Source organism: Balaenoptera physalus, assembly GCF_965194825.1.
Source record: "Balaenoptera physalus genome assembly, chromosome: 2".
Classification (NCBI taxonomy): Eukaryota; Metazoa; Chordata; class Mammalia; order Artiodactyla; family Balaenopteridae; genus Balaenoptera; species Balaenoptera physalus.
In genome coordinates, this window is record NC_138883.1 from 177,824,383 (window position 1) to 177,837,793 (window position 13,411).

At 41.5% G+C, this 13,411-nt stretch overlaps 1 long non-coding RNA gene across 5 annotated transcripts; it reads right to left on the bottom strand.

The window, feature by feature from the left end:
• Positions 1-3,515: 3,515 nt before the first annotated feature.
• On the bottom strand, positions 3,516-13,233 carry LOC309654915. 5 transcript variants are annotated; one of them, XR_014260493.1, is made up of 4 exons: positions 13,129-13,233; positions 8,067-8,344; positions 6,250-6,376; positions 3,516-5,347 (listed from the first exon to the last, which is right to left on the bottom strand). It is a non-coding gene; the product is annotated as an uncharacterized lncRNA (long non-coding RNA). The 5 variants fall into 5 exon arrangements; XR_014260494.1 differs by having other exon boundaries at positions 3,516-5,005; positions 5,228-5,347; positions 6,250-8,344; XR_014260496.1 differs by adding an exon at positions 5,590-5,666 and having other exon boundaries at positions 6,250-8,344.
• Positions 13,234-13,411: the final 178 nt, after the last annotated feature.

Sequence of the window (13,411 nt, forward strand, 5' to 3'; positions counted from 1 at the left end):
GGTGACCCAGTATGGTCTGTTGGGTTGGGTGGATGATGGGAGAATCTAGTTTGTTAATTTTTTATTGTTTGTTTATCTCCTAGGAATCAAATCGATTAAGAAAATATTTCACGCCCACTGGAAAGGAGAACGGCTCTTTGAGAACTGGACGGGTGAGTTTCACTATTTCTGTGTTTACCTTTGACCTGCAGCTCAGAGTATAGAACTACAGCTGCAAGTTCTCGGTGGGTCTGTACATCTGTCATTGAGAACAACCTCTGTTTCTCGTTGTGTTCGTGTGAAATATATTCTGGAGAATATTAATAAATGTGAGGATATACATCTGATGATGTATTTTCTAAAAGAAGTTCTATTCAGATTGGTTTATAGAGAATTGTAAACACTTACCTATATCTAATATTCCCTGAATTTCTAGAAAATAAAGAAACTGAACTTCTAGTACTTTAGATGTGCTGGTCTTTTAAGGGAAAAAAAAAGGCCCTCTTACAGAAACTGCTAGTTCAGAAATCTTTTAATTAAGAATCTCAGTTCACATAAGCAAGGTGAATTGTTAAATAAATCAAACTGGTTTAATAATTTTGGTTCAAAAACCAGCTGCATGACTTCTCCTCGATTTTATAAGCTTGGACTACAATACAAGGATACATTTTACTTAAAGATTTGGACTTGTTTTCTCATGAAGAGACTACTTATAATGTAAACTTCCTGAGTTGTTTTTTTTTTTTTTTTTTACTGGTTTCCTGGTCAGGAAACTAACATTATTGGTCAGGAAACTAACATTACTTCTATATAATGTTTAAGTTAAGAAAAGTATAAAATTACATGTTCAGCTAATTTGAATTCTAGTTCTGACAATTTTTATATCAACTTTTACTATATTCTATAGTGTGTCAGCTTAAAATATAATTCTCAAAATCCTTCGTTAACCTAAAACCTTGAATTAATATTAAATCAAGGTAATTAATGGACAGTTTTTGGATGCCTGAACAATTTTTTAAATAAGATAGACTGTTGAAACGCTGGTCCAACTGTAGTTTAGAATATACGGCCTCCTTTTAACCAGGATAAATTAGGCAAAGTAATTGTGCAACCAAGGTCATGCCTGGAATGTCACCATTAAAAATTTTTATTTTATCAGATATGTATGTATATATATCTACATAATTTCTATATAGATATATGTAAAATTTTTTTAACAAGGAGCCTGTATTTTCATTTTGGACTGAGTTCTGCAAATTATATAATCAGTTCTGTATGTATTTGTGTGCACGTGCGTGTGTGTATGTGTACATACACATATATGTATTCATATCTTTGCTTGTTATTGTCATATATAACAATATATATAAGCTGTTTCTTTGGGTTTTATTTATCAAACATGTTCATTTTCTACCATTTTATAAAAATGTGTAAGGATGTAGGTAGCTGTAGGGCATCCTAGTACGTGTGGTTGTGAGATTTGCGAATCTGCTGAAATACTTGTGTAGGACAGAGAATTTTCAATTACTTGCCTCTAAGTTTTCTCTCTGGCTCAAGTTATAGTTTATATGAATATATAATCAATATAATATGTTTATCTGAGACTGTATGAGGAATAATAATGGCAAAGAAACACAACTGTATGTGCAAAGTAATAAAATGTGTTTTTGCTTTTCAAGAGAGAAAGAGGATAGCTTTGTATTAAAGTGTCAGGTGGCTCCAGAATGTGGAGGAGTTTAGTAAAGGGTAGAATGCTAGTGGCTGCAGCACCTGTGGAAGGTGTGGGTGGAGGTGATTGATTTGCCTTGGATTATAATACCTGGAAATAACAAATCTAAAAAAGTGTAAGAGTGTGTTTGAATTTGCCAAAGTCTACTCAGTTCTCATGGGTTTATCCATAAGATAATTTTATTAAAAGTTCTGTGACTCCCTTCCTGGTGATAGACCCATGTAAAACTAGAATTTGGTTTCCTTTCTGTTAAAATGACTATAGGTCTTAGAATATTTTATCTGCTCATAATAAGCAGTAGCAAAAGATCTTTCTTTACCTTTATCATAATTTTCCTAGGCAAGCGAGATGCCATATGTTAGGAATAACTTTTTGTTATTTTTGTTATTTGTGCTGACTTATATTTGTTATTTGTGCTGACTTTTATCTTGATTATTTTTAAAATTTCAAAGTTCCTCACATCTGAAAGAACTAAGATCCCTAACGGTTGTGTTATCTTCTCAGTGTATTTCGAAATATCATATTGGCATTTTGATTAATAAGTAGTCAAGCTAAAATCACATTTTTCCTAGGTAACTATGATCCTTTCAAAATCCCCTCTAATAACTTTAAAACTTAAATGAAAAACTAAATTTTGCCCCCCGCACTATTTAATATTTTTTAATTTCAAAATAGATTTTATACCTAAACTATATATGTTATTTCCCAGAAGGTCCCTGGGCAATTACAAAGATTCATTCTTTCATATTATTTACAGAGGGATGATAGAAATAATTGGGTTTGTTTGTATGTTGTCTATTTGGTAAATAGGTCAACACTATAACAAGAGCTACACAGGAAGATTGTCAAAAGAGAACTCAGGTTGCCCAGGTTAATCTTTCACAGGTAGTATGTTATTAATATAAATATATTTCAGAGATTTGACATTTGACAGGAACTCCTGCAGGTCTGCCAGTACTCTCACTTCCTATAATACATCCCTCTGCTGAAGGTAGCCACGAACCAGAGCCCTGTGGACCAGTGAGGTTATTACACTTAGTAACTGTAATAAATTAACCATCACTATTCAGAGTTTTTCTCAACAGGTGGTTTTTGCTTTCCCCTCGTATTTGCCGGAATTTTCTATAATATCCAGGTTAGCAATTGGATCTTTAACAAAGGATAGTCTCAAAGCATTAGTGGAAAGGCTTATAGCAGGTATGCTAAACTATTGATACTTGGCAAAATACACTCATGCATACAGGTTTGGGAGTTTAATTAAGGTGGCATCACTTACACAACTCTGACAGCTTGTATCAGACAAGAGTCACGTTTCTCAGCTCTCTCCAGTCCAAAAGCAAATAACTTTGCAAAAGCAGCTTGCTGACCCATGAGCCAGTGGTACAAGAATTAGTTAAGGGAACTGAATGAACAGATGAAGGAAACTTAATTGTGTGGGGTTTTTTAAGGATTATTGAAATTGTTATAATATTTTATCATTTGATGTCTGTATGGGGGAACTCTTCTTTTTCATGGTAAAATATACATAACAAAATTACCATGCTAACCATTTTAAGTGTACAATTCCATGGCATCAAGTACATTCACAATGTTGTGCAACCATCACTACCATCCATCTTCAGAGCTTTTTCATCATACCAGACAGACGTTCTGGACCCGTTAAACAATAACTGTTACCACCCCCATCCCAGCCACTGGCACCCACCATCCTACTTTCTGTGCTTGTGAATTTGACTACCCTAGGTGTCTCATATAAGTGGTATCATACAATCTTTGGACTGTTGTGACTGGCTTATTTCACTTAGCATAATGTCCTCAAGGTTTATTCATGCCGAAGCATGTGTCAGAATTTACTTCCTCTTTAAGACTGAATAATATTCCGTTGTATGGCTAGGCCATGCTTTGTTTATCCATCCAACTGTCCGTGGACTTTTGGGTTGCTTCTTCCTTCAGGTTCAGAAGCCGTCTCTTTCCCCATCGTTCTGACAGTTTAGGCAGGCTTGTCTTTTCCATAATCTATGAAGGTTGCAGATTTCCTTTATCTGCCAGGGCCGGCTATACTGGGGTTTACATAGCTTGCACTAATTTCCAAGCTCACTCATCCTCAGCTCATAGAATGTTAGAGCTCAGTGCAAGGCCTGCCTTCACTCGGTTATAAAGAGAAGCTGAAGCTGAAAGAGAAAAGGTTTAGGTAGACATGATAGAAATACTGTAATTTATGTCTGGCCGTGTATTGACATACGATCTCTTCCTGTCCATGTATCTTTTTTCCATATGTTTGCATCTTAGACTGTAAGTTCCAAGGCTATAGGGACCATATATATGATTTCTCTCCCTGCATCTTTACTGCTTCCCCAGAGGTGAACGCGTGTCGTGTAAGTACTTTTCGATGGGGATGAAACAAAGGAAGAAATGTTTCTGGAAGCAGACATTCTGGAAATTTCCAGAGAACTCTGTTCAGAGGTCAGAAGGTGACTATTCCTCTGTCCGAAACTGCTTTAAAGAACCCTCCCTCCCTGGGGAGATGATTCAGCTCACCCCTGCCTTTAAGCTCGGCCCAGATGCCTCCCTGAGGCTCTGCTTGGGGAAGTATTATCAGTGTCACTACCTAGGAAGATTTTTGCTTGGAGCAAAAATTTTTGTTACTTTTGGCAGATATAGCTAGAGAATGGCCAAGAAAGGATGTGACATGCAAATTCAGCAATTTAATTCTGAAAACCCCGTGGTTTCAAGGCTGTTCATTTCTTGTTAGAGCTTTGTTTTTCCTCTTTGCTCTTAACAAGTGGACTTCCAGGGGAATATTTCTTCTTACAAATTAAGGAAATTTTCAGAGCCAAATTTCAGGTCTTTCCTGATCTAAAATAAAAAACAATGAAAGGATAGTGGGCTTGGCTTTGAATAGTAGCCAGGGACACTACCCAAAAAGATGACTATTATCACACTTCCTAACAAAGCAATGCTATTTTTGAAAAATAAATTCTTTTGTTATTGAGGAAAATCTAACACTTCTATGGAACCTCTACTTGGAGGTTCTCGTAAACATAATTTTAACTTTTAGAGGAGATGGGAATGGCACAATGCAGGGAACAGATTTCTTTCTAAAGCAAATTTGGAACCAAAGCTAGAGATGCAGGTATTACGGTATTTGACCCCATCCTCCTTGAGGTCTCCTGGTGTAATGAACTTAACTCGGTTGTCCTTGACTCCTGGCTCCTTGTCACCAAGGGGAAAGTCACCGCTTGAGTCTCAGCTTCCTCTTTGGTGAGATGGGGTCATCACACCAAACTCACTGCAATGCTGGGAGGATCAATTAAATAGGAGGACAAGAATAGCTAATATTTTTTGAGAGCTTACTATGTGCCAGGCACCTATGTAAGGACTTAACAAATAAGTTAAGGACTTAACACATATTCTATCATTGAATCCTCACGACAATCTCCGATGCAGAAACTATTTTTCTTCACCATCTTACAGACCCCTATCTGTAAGACTGAAGCACAGAGAGGGCAAGTTACTCACTCAAGGTCTCACAGCTAGTAAGTGATGGAACCCATGGTCAAATCCCGGCCATCTAGCTTCAGGACTGTGTACCCAGACACTGGGCCATGTTCCATGCCCAGACTGCACGCGTGGACGTATCTAATACAATGTCAAATATAGAGAGTATTCAATTAATTTTAATTGGATCTGAACAATTCAAGCACAAACCTATCATTTCTATACAGTGCAGAGACCTCAGCAGCTAAATACCAGTCCTACTTGTTCCATGAACATAGTCGAAGAAAAATATCTTAATAAAAATATACATTATTAACAAAATGCCATGCTGTCACACCTGGGCTAAAATAAATTCACAAAAAACCTTCAAATGATAAAACTACCTCTTGGGCATCAGGTGGTACTTCCTTCTGTTCGCTGGATCCCAACTTCTGTATCCCTTCTTCTCCTACCACACCTCCTAATGAACAGCACTTTCTCAGTAAAAAGCTGTCTTGGATGATATATGCATTTCTGAGTACCCGTTTGGCTATTTATAAATAGAGTTGACCTTTATTTATGTTCCACTTATCTTTGTCCCCTATGTACAGGACACCATGCCAGGTCGATCTTAAAAAGATAAGGAAGGGGCTTCCCCGGTGGCGCAGTGGTTAAGAGTCCGCCTGCCAATGCAGGGGACACGGGTTCGAGCCCTGGTCCCGGAAGATCCCACATGCCGTGGAGCGGCTGGGCCCGTGAGCCACAATTACTGAGCCTGCGCGTCTGGAGCCTGTGCTCCGCAACAAGAGAGGCCGCGATAGTGAGAGGCCTGCGCACTGCGATGAAGAGTGGCCCCCACTTGCCACAACTGGAGAAAGCCCTCGCACAGAAACGAAGACCCAACACAGCCATAAATAAATAAATTAATTAAAAAAAAAAAAAAAAAGATAAGGAAGATAAGGCAGGTCCAACGGGAAGCTTAAATCTTAGTGATAGAGTTATAAGCCTATGCAGAGAATTTAATGTACTAGCTTATGCCGTCTTTGTAACCTATATAAGCTTACCTGCTCTGAGCTGCTCTGAGGTACCACGGGGTCGCCCTCAAAGAAAGAGTTTCTTCTGACTGCAGTCAAATCTCTTTGAGTTCCACTTCTTCTCCCTAAGGACACCACCAGCTCTCTTCTCTTGGGACTTTATGAAAAGATAACAAAAGGGATTGGTTAAGTTGAATCTGATCTGCCTTATAGTTAATGGAGAAGCTACTGCTATTTTTTTCATCCAGTTGTTATTATCTACGATGTGCAGGGCCTTTCAGATACAATGAGAGCCAAACAGAGCTCCCACCTTCAAGAAGCCTACAGTCTGGGGCAGGGATGCCCCAAGCCGTGACCCGGGAGCTCAATTTGGCCCTCCACCTGTTTTTGCAAATAAAGTTTTATTAGAACCAGCCACACCCATTCACTGAAGGGTTATCCGTGGCTACTTTTGCAGCCTTAACAGCAGTTAAGTAGTTGCAACAGAGACTTTAGGGCTCAAAAAACCTAAGATATTTCCTATCTGACCTTCCACAGAGGAAAAGTTGCCAATCCCTGGTCTAAGGGGAGAGTCCTATGAGAAGTGTTATATAACTGGCATATTACGTAACTTGTACATTAACCAAGTAGGATTATGATATGTAACCACAACACAATTGTGTTTTAAGATTTATTCAGTGGGAGAAGTTATTCTCCTGTTGCTGGATTAAAATTTGAGCTGTCTTGTGACTGTTTAAAAATTTTTTCTTAAATAATAAAATTCTGCCCATCATTTTAAGTTGTAAAATACAGTTCCCATTCTTGATGGCTAATCCCATGTAACAATAAAAGTGTCCAACATCATGCCAAGTTGCAATTCCTTTCCTGCTGGTGGCCTGCCTCTTGGGAAATGGTTTCTTCAGTCTTTGTCCCCCAGCTTTTGTCTTTCTGGGGCTGGTGCAGGCTCGCAGGGAGGGGGGAGTGTGGAGGACGGGTCATGGGAGTAAAGAGAGTTTTTACTTAACTGACACAGTCATGACATGGCTCTGGGCTTTCTGAAAGTTGGCAGCTGTTGAAAGCTCTTTATCTTGTGGGGCACTTTTGAGGGTTGTTTGGAGACCCTGTTTCTCGCCCCCCCAATGCCCACTCCAGAGATCTCATACCTGGGTGGATCCTTCTCTGCTTTAGTTAAAGTTTGATAACTTGCCCTAAGCTGACATCGTTGGGCTGCTTTTGGTCTTGCCCACATCAGGTCCACGGAAAGCCTCTCATTCCATCTGTCCCAACAAACTCTGCACACGCAGGCTGATCCCAGAGCCTCCACCTCTGTTCTGATCTGCCCGTCAGCAGCTAGCTAGCCTGTCTTCTCACCCGTTTAGATTTCTCAGTGGACAGTCAGACAACAGCCTAGCCTACTGTGTTACCCACCCCCAAATCCAGGGACACTCCTGAAGTCTCTGGGGAAAAGCTGGAGCCACCTGTTCTCTGCAGGTGATGGGGGCACATCCCCCCACCTTTCCTGCTTTGGGGGGAGGCCTCCTAGCACAGCTTTCTCCAAAGAAATTGTTCTCACATATCCTCCTTCTTCGAATCGACTTTTGACTTATTTTAGAGCCTCAAAGTGAGGGCTGGGACTTGAGAGTTTAACCAGTTTTTGGTTAATCCTTTTTACAAGTTCCCACTTGGAAACTGGTACTTATTGGATCTTGGTGAGTCAGTCAGAACTTCCAATTTCATATACTATACAGTTAGACTGAAGGTATTCTGACCAAGCAAGAAACAGGTAAATCAAGGTGAAGTTGGAGCCAGAGCTGAGTCTGGTTTCTAAGATAAAGAAGAAGAGAAATGAGGGCACTGCATTTCCACACCTGTGAGATGAGGGCTGGAAGCGCTTTTATCTACATTCTAGAGGTCAGGGTGACTTCATTAGTACAGAAGACTTGCGAGGAGACGTCCGAGGGAACTGGCACTCGGTTATCTCTTGAGGGCAGGATATTAAGGCAGAGTGGACCTACTTGCATTTTTGAAAGTTCACTGTGGCCACAGTTTGAAGGGTGGATTGAGGGGATGGAGGTTGGAGACCCAGGAGAGGTTATTACGGTAATCCAGCCGAGAAATCATGAAGAGGTAAATCACTGCCCTGGCGCTGGGAATGGAGAGGAGAAGGCAATGGTCAAAGCAGTTCAGAGGCAATCCCTCCAGTAACAGATGATAGATTGGGTGTCCAGGGAGGGGTTAAAGGTGATTTCAAGTTTCTGCCTTGGGCAACTGGGAGAACTGTAATTCTGCCCACTGAGATGCAAAAGAGCAGATCTGTGGGGAAAAGGCACCTATTTCTTTGATGGCCAAGGAGGGCGTTTACGGAAGAAAGACAGTGAAAAGATATCGTGGAATGGGTTAGACTAGGTTAGCTGAACCAAAATATCCAGAAGGGAGGAAATTCTGAGTAAGGCTTAAACCTTAAACTGGAGTCTGTATTAATTCTTTATACCAGTAATTGCCCATTGGAACGTGGTTGCTTAATCTTCACCGTAGAAGATAAAATTACGGTAGTACTGTTAGATTATTGTGAGCGCGTAACTATTAATCCTATCTGGTAGTAGGAGGAAATGACATTAAAAACTAGGGCTTCCCTGGTGGCGCAGTGGTTGAGAATCTGCCTGCCAATGCAGGGGACACGGGTTCGAGCCCTGGTCTGGGAGGATCCCACATGCCGCGGAGCAACTGGGCCCGTGCGCCACAACTACTGAGCCTGCGCGTCTGGAGCCTGTGCTCCGCAACAAGAGAGGCCACGATGGTGAGAGGCCCGCGCACCGCGATGAAGAGTGGCCCCCGCTTGCCACAACTAGAGAAGGCCCTCGCACAGAAACGAAGACCCAACACAGCCAAAAATAAAAAAATAAATTAATTAAAAAAAAAATACTACAGATAAAAAAAGGGTGCCATACTAATCCTTCTACTAAGTCTCTTTCTTTGCATTGTTTTCTATATTCTTTTTCATCTGCACACTCATTCCTCTTTTACATCAAGCTCCCCTGGGAGACTACAAATCACTAAGGCTTCTGCCACATACCCACCCCACAGGGACAGGCACATGATTAGGACAGCCAATTAGAATACCCCAGCCCTCTTGCACCCCGTGATTTGTTCAGGAGTAAATCTGTGTCCCAAGCAGCACTAATCAAATTCTTCCCTTTGGTGGCTGTAAGGATGTTGGAAAAGAGCATCTGCCTTTCTGCCAGGACTGCTAAGCATTGCAGGGGGAGAATCTGTGGTTGCTGGGTACCATTTTGTCTCCTCGGATGAGAGCTTGAAGCAAACTCCAGCTCTCAGTTTCCCAGTTACACTAGCCAATACATTTCTCCTGCCCCTCCTCTAAAAGGTTTCTTAATGTAGTTTGAGATTTTTTTCACTTGCGAGAGAGCTCTGACAAGCTTCCTTTGTGTCAGTGGACAAAGTCCATGGCCCTCCCATGTATCATTACATCATTCCTTTTTATAGCCAAGTAATATTCCCCATTTTGGTTATCTATTTATCAGTTGATAGACATTTGGGGTGTCTCCACTTTGAGGCTATTATTAAAAATGCTGCTATGAATATTTGTGCAGATGTTTTAGTGTGGACATATGTTTCAGTTCTCTTGGGTATCCATCGAGGAGTCAAATTGCTGAGTCACGTGGTAACTCTATGTTTAAGCTTTTGAAGAACTGCCAAGCTGTTTTCCAAAGTGGCTGCACCATTTTACATCCCACCAGCAGTGTGTGAGGGTTCAAATTTCTCCACATCCTCACCAACGCTTATTATTATCTGTCTTTTTGACTTTGTCATCCTATTGGGTATGAAGTGGTATCTCACTGTGGTTTTGATTTACATTTCCATGAGGGAATATTTTCATGTGCTTATTGGCCACTTGTAAACATTTTCTTGAAAAATGTTTAATTCTTTGTCCATTTTAAAATTGAGTTACTTGCCTTTTTATTGTTGGCTTGTAATTGTTCCTCACGTATTCTGGATACAAGTCTCCTATTACCTATAGGATCTGCAAATAAATAAGTTCTCCTATTCTGTAGGTTACTGTTTTACTTTCCTTATTGTGTTCTATGAAGGACAAAATTAAAAAATTTTGATGAAGTCCAATTTATTTTTCTTTTGTCACTTGTGCTTATGGTGTTATATCTAAAAAAAACCATTGCCTAAACCAAGATCACAAAGATTTACATTTATGATGCTTTCTTCTAAGAGGTTTACAGTTTTAGGTCTATGATCCGTTTTGAGTCAGTTTTGCACCCTACTGCATCTTGCCTCTCTCTCTTTCTGTGCTTGTCCAGTTGCACGATGATTTCTGGTACACAAGCATCCTAGATATATTTTTTAGAGAATGTTTAAAAATATGGATCCCCGAAAGGACTCTGAGCTTAAATAAACTCAGAAAAGTTTGCACAGTAAATTCCCCTCTTCAAGATGCACAGTATGTACTTGCCCTCTGAAGGCTTGAAGCAGACAGCAGTAGAAGAAACTGTTGTGTTTCAGTTTGTCTCGTGCTTACAGATACCACAGTCTGTTGGATGCTGTGTTGTGCCCCCCAGATGTCCCCTTGGAGGAGGACTCACTGCCCAGCTTCTGGCAGTGCCCTTGGGGGCACCCCTCAGCTGCTGGCCACCTTTGGTGATTGGCTCTGCTGAACTGAGCTACCTTGTCCAAGGTCTTGCTTCCTTCCGGGGATGGGCCACAGCCAAACAATGATTGGCCTGAGGGTGTATAGGCCTGGCTGCTTCCCCACACTCAGGACAGCTTTGCAGGCTCACCTCATCTTCACAATCCCTGCAGCCCCATCTGAGGCCACCAATAAGACTGCACTGCCCCTCGCCCTCCCCGTCTGATCCTGCTTCCAGCCCGTCCCTTCTCTTCCGCAGGCGTCGATCCTAAGAGCATGCCCTCAGAATCTTCTTCTGTGCAAAAGTGCACCTCAGCAGCTGCTTCTAGAACCCAACCCGTGACCAAAAAGAATTTCCCAAACATATTGGAATATGGAATCTTAATTTTTATGAAACACCTACCCCCTGGGGAACATTCAAGAACACAATTTTGGGAAATGTAAATCCAGCAGAGGCAAGACTTGCAACCAAAAGAACTGATGTGTATTCAGACTTGTCTGTTGACTGGCTATTTTGATCTTGATCAAGCTTCCTATTCTGCTGGAGCTTCAGTCTATCATCAATAAAATGAGCACAATAAAATCCACGTTCCAGGAATGCGAACAGGCCTACCAGTGCGTAGGTGATCTGTCCAAAAGGCTCCACTATGCAGGCATTTTTGCCTGGTTTATATACTACTATGTCCCAAGTGCTTAGAACTGTGTCTGGTACGTAGTAAGCATTTGATAAATATTTGAATTCATTAAGTAAATAACACACATCAAACCTTGAAAGTTTTTATCGAGGTATATTTCCAGTCCATATTGTTGAATCGGTCATTTGTGAAAAGAAAAAGTAAAGATTATTTTCAAAAGATCTGCTTGCTGACCTTTCCCATACTGACTGGGGAGCCATAAAAATATTGGCGCCATTACTGCTGAGGTTTCGTGGGCAACGTCCCACACACCTTTAAGTGCAGCTACCAATTTAATTTGCTGATCTTTCCTGTAATTTTTGGTGTAGGTCATATTCTCAAGCAAATAAGCTAAAGAGTCACTTGCATTGACTATTGTATTAGAGTAAAGCAGGCTTCATAAAGTCCCAGTGAAATGAATTTTGAAGGCTTATTAATTTGAATTGTAAAACATCTTGAAGCTTACTGAGACAAATCAAAATGCCATGCCATGTTGGCCTGCTGTAGCATGAACAGGACAAGGAAATTCCAGCTTCATTTAGCACATCCCAAGGCTTATGTTGTGAGGAGTAATTTCCTACTGGCAGTGGCATCAGAGAGCAACAGTGAACAGAATTCTTCAAGGCGGCATTGTCTGAGTTGGACTTTATGCATGATTTTGCTAAAAGACATAGTCTTTTCCCATAGGAAGACTTCAGCTAACAGCAACAGGAGGCCTAACACCCTTCTAGAACCAGGAAAGGTTTGGGGTCTTGTCCTTGACTCTCAGGCATAATTTCGTGGGAGAAAAACACACCACCACAAAATCCTAGAAGAAAAACAAATAAAAGGTCCATGTGGAGAGATCCCATCAAGTAGAAAAGGGACCCAGAAGGAGGCTACTAATTGTAGCTTGAGCTTGGAAAGACATCTCGAAGAAGCTGTCACCTGAATTGTGTCTTGAAGACTAAATATAATTTCTGATGGAGGGGTCACGAGGGAGGGGCATTCCAGGAACAGTACAAAGGGTACAATCTGGAAACCGATCGAGACAGGATACTGGTGCCAAAGGCTAATATGATGGACAATGAGAATGCACCGATGGTGCTGGGAATTAAAGACTTACGAACATTGCATTACATGTGATTGGTCACTGAGTTAGGAATTATCTCTTCTAGTTCTCACAGTGTATCTCACGCCCCAAGTCCTCGGCCAAATTTTAGACCACCTGAGGGCAAATATAAAACCACATAGAAATAACTTATCTGAAGTTCAGGTTTCTGGCAGATTTGCATCTCCAGAATAAAACCTTGAGTGTCAAAATAACTGATAATGAAGGAGAAGGAGAGAGAGAGGAAAGAAAAAGAGGAGGAGGAGGAGGAAGGGAGAAAAATGAGAGAGCAGAAAGGCCTCCAGGAAATCAGTAAGACCGCATTGCAAAGTGTGGGTTTTGGAGTGCAGCAATCTAGGCTGGCCTCCTGATTCTGTCACCTGTTAGCTGTGGGGACTCACTAAGCCCCATCTCCTCCTCACCCGCCCAGGCGCGGCCCGGGGGGACCAGACAGAAATGCTCTCAAAGCCTCTCGTGTGTGACCTCGGTGGGGAGCGCTCAGCCTGTGTTACCTGCTCCGAGAAGCTGTCCGCTGCTCGCGTTACCTCCTGGTACTGAAGCTCCTGGCTTTTCTCACAAGTTCTTCTGTTCTCACTCCGTGTGCTGCCAGGACTCAGATGAGAGTTTTGCTCACCTCGCTTGATGGGCGTTGGGTCCTCGGGCAAGGATGTTAACACAGGGAGAGTCTCCAGGAACAGTACACGATTGCCAAGAGGCCGGCAGGGGAGGGCGGGGCCCGCAACGCAGACATGTGTCTACAGGACGCACTGCGCACGCTGGGCCACATCTTAAAGC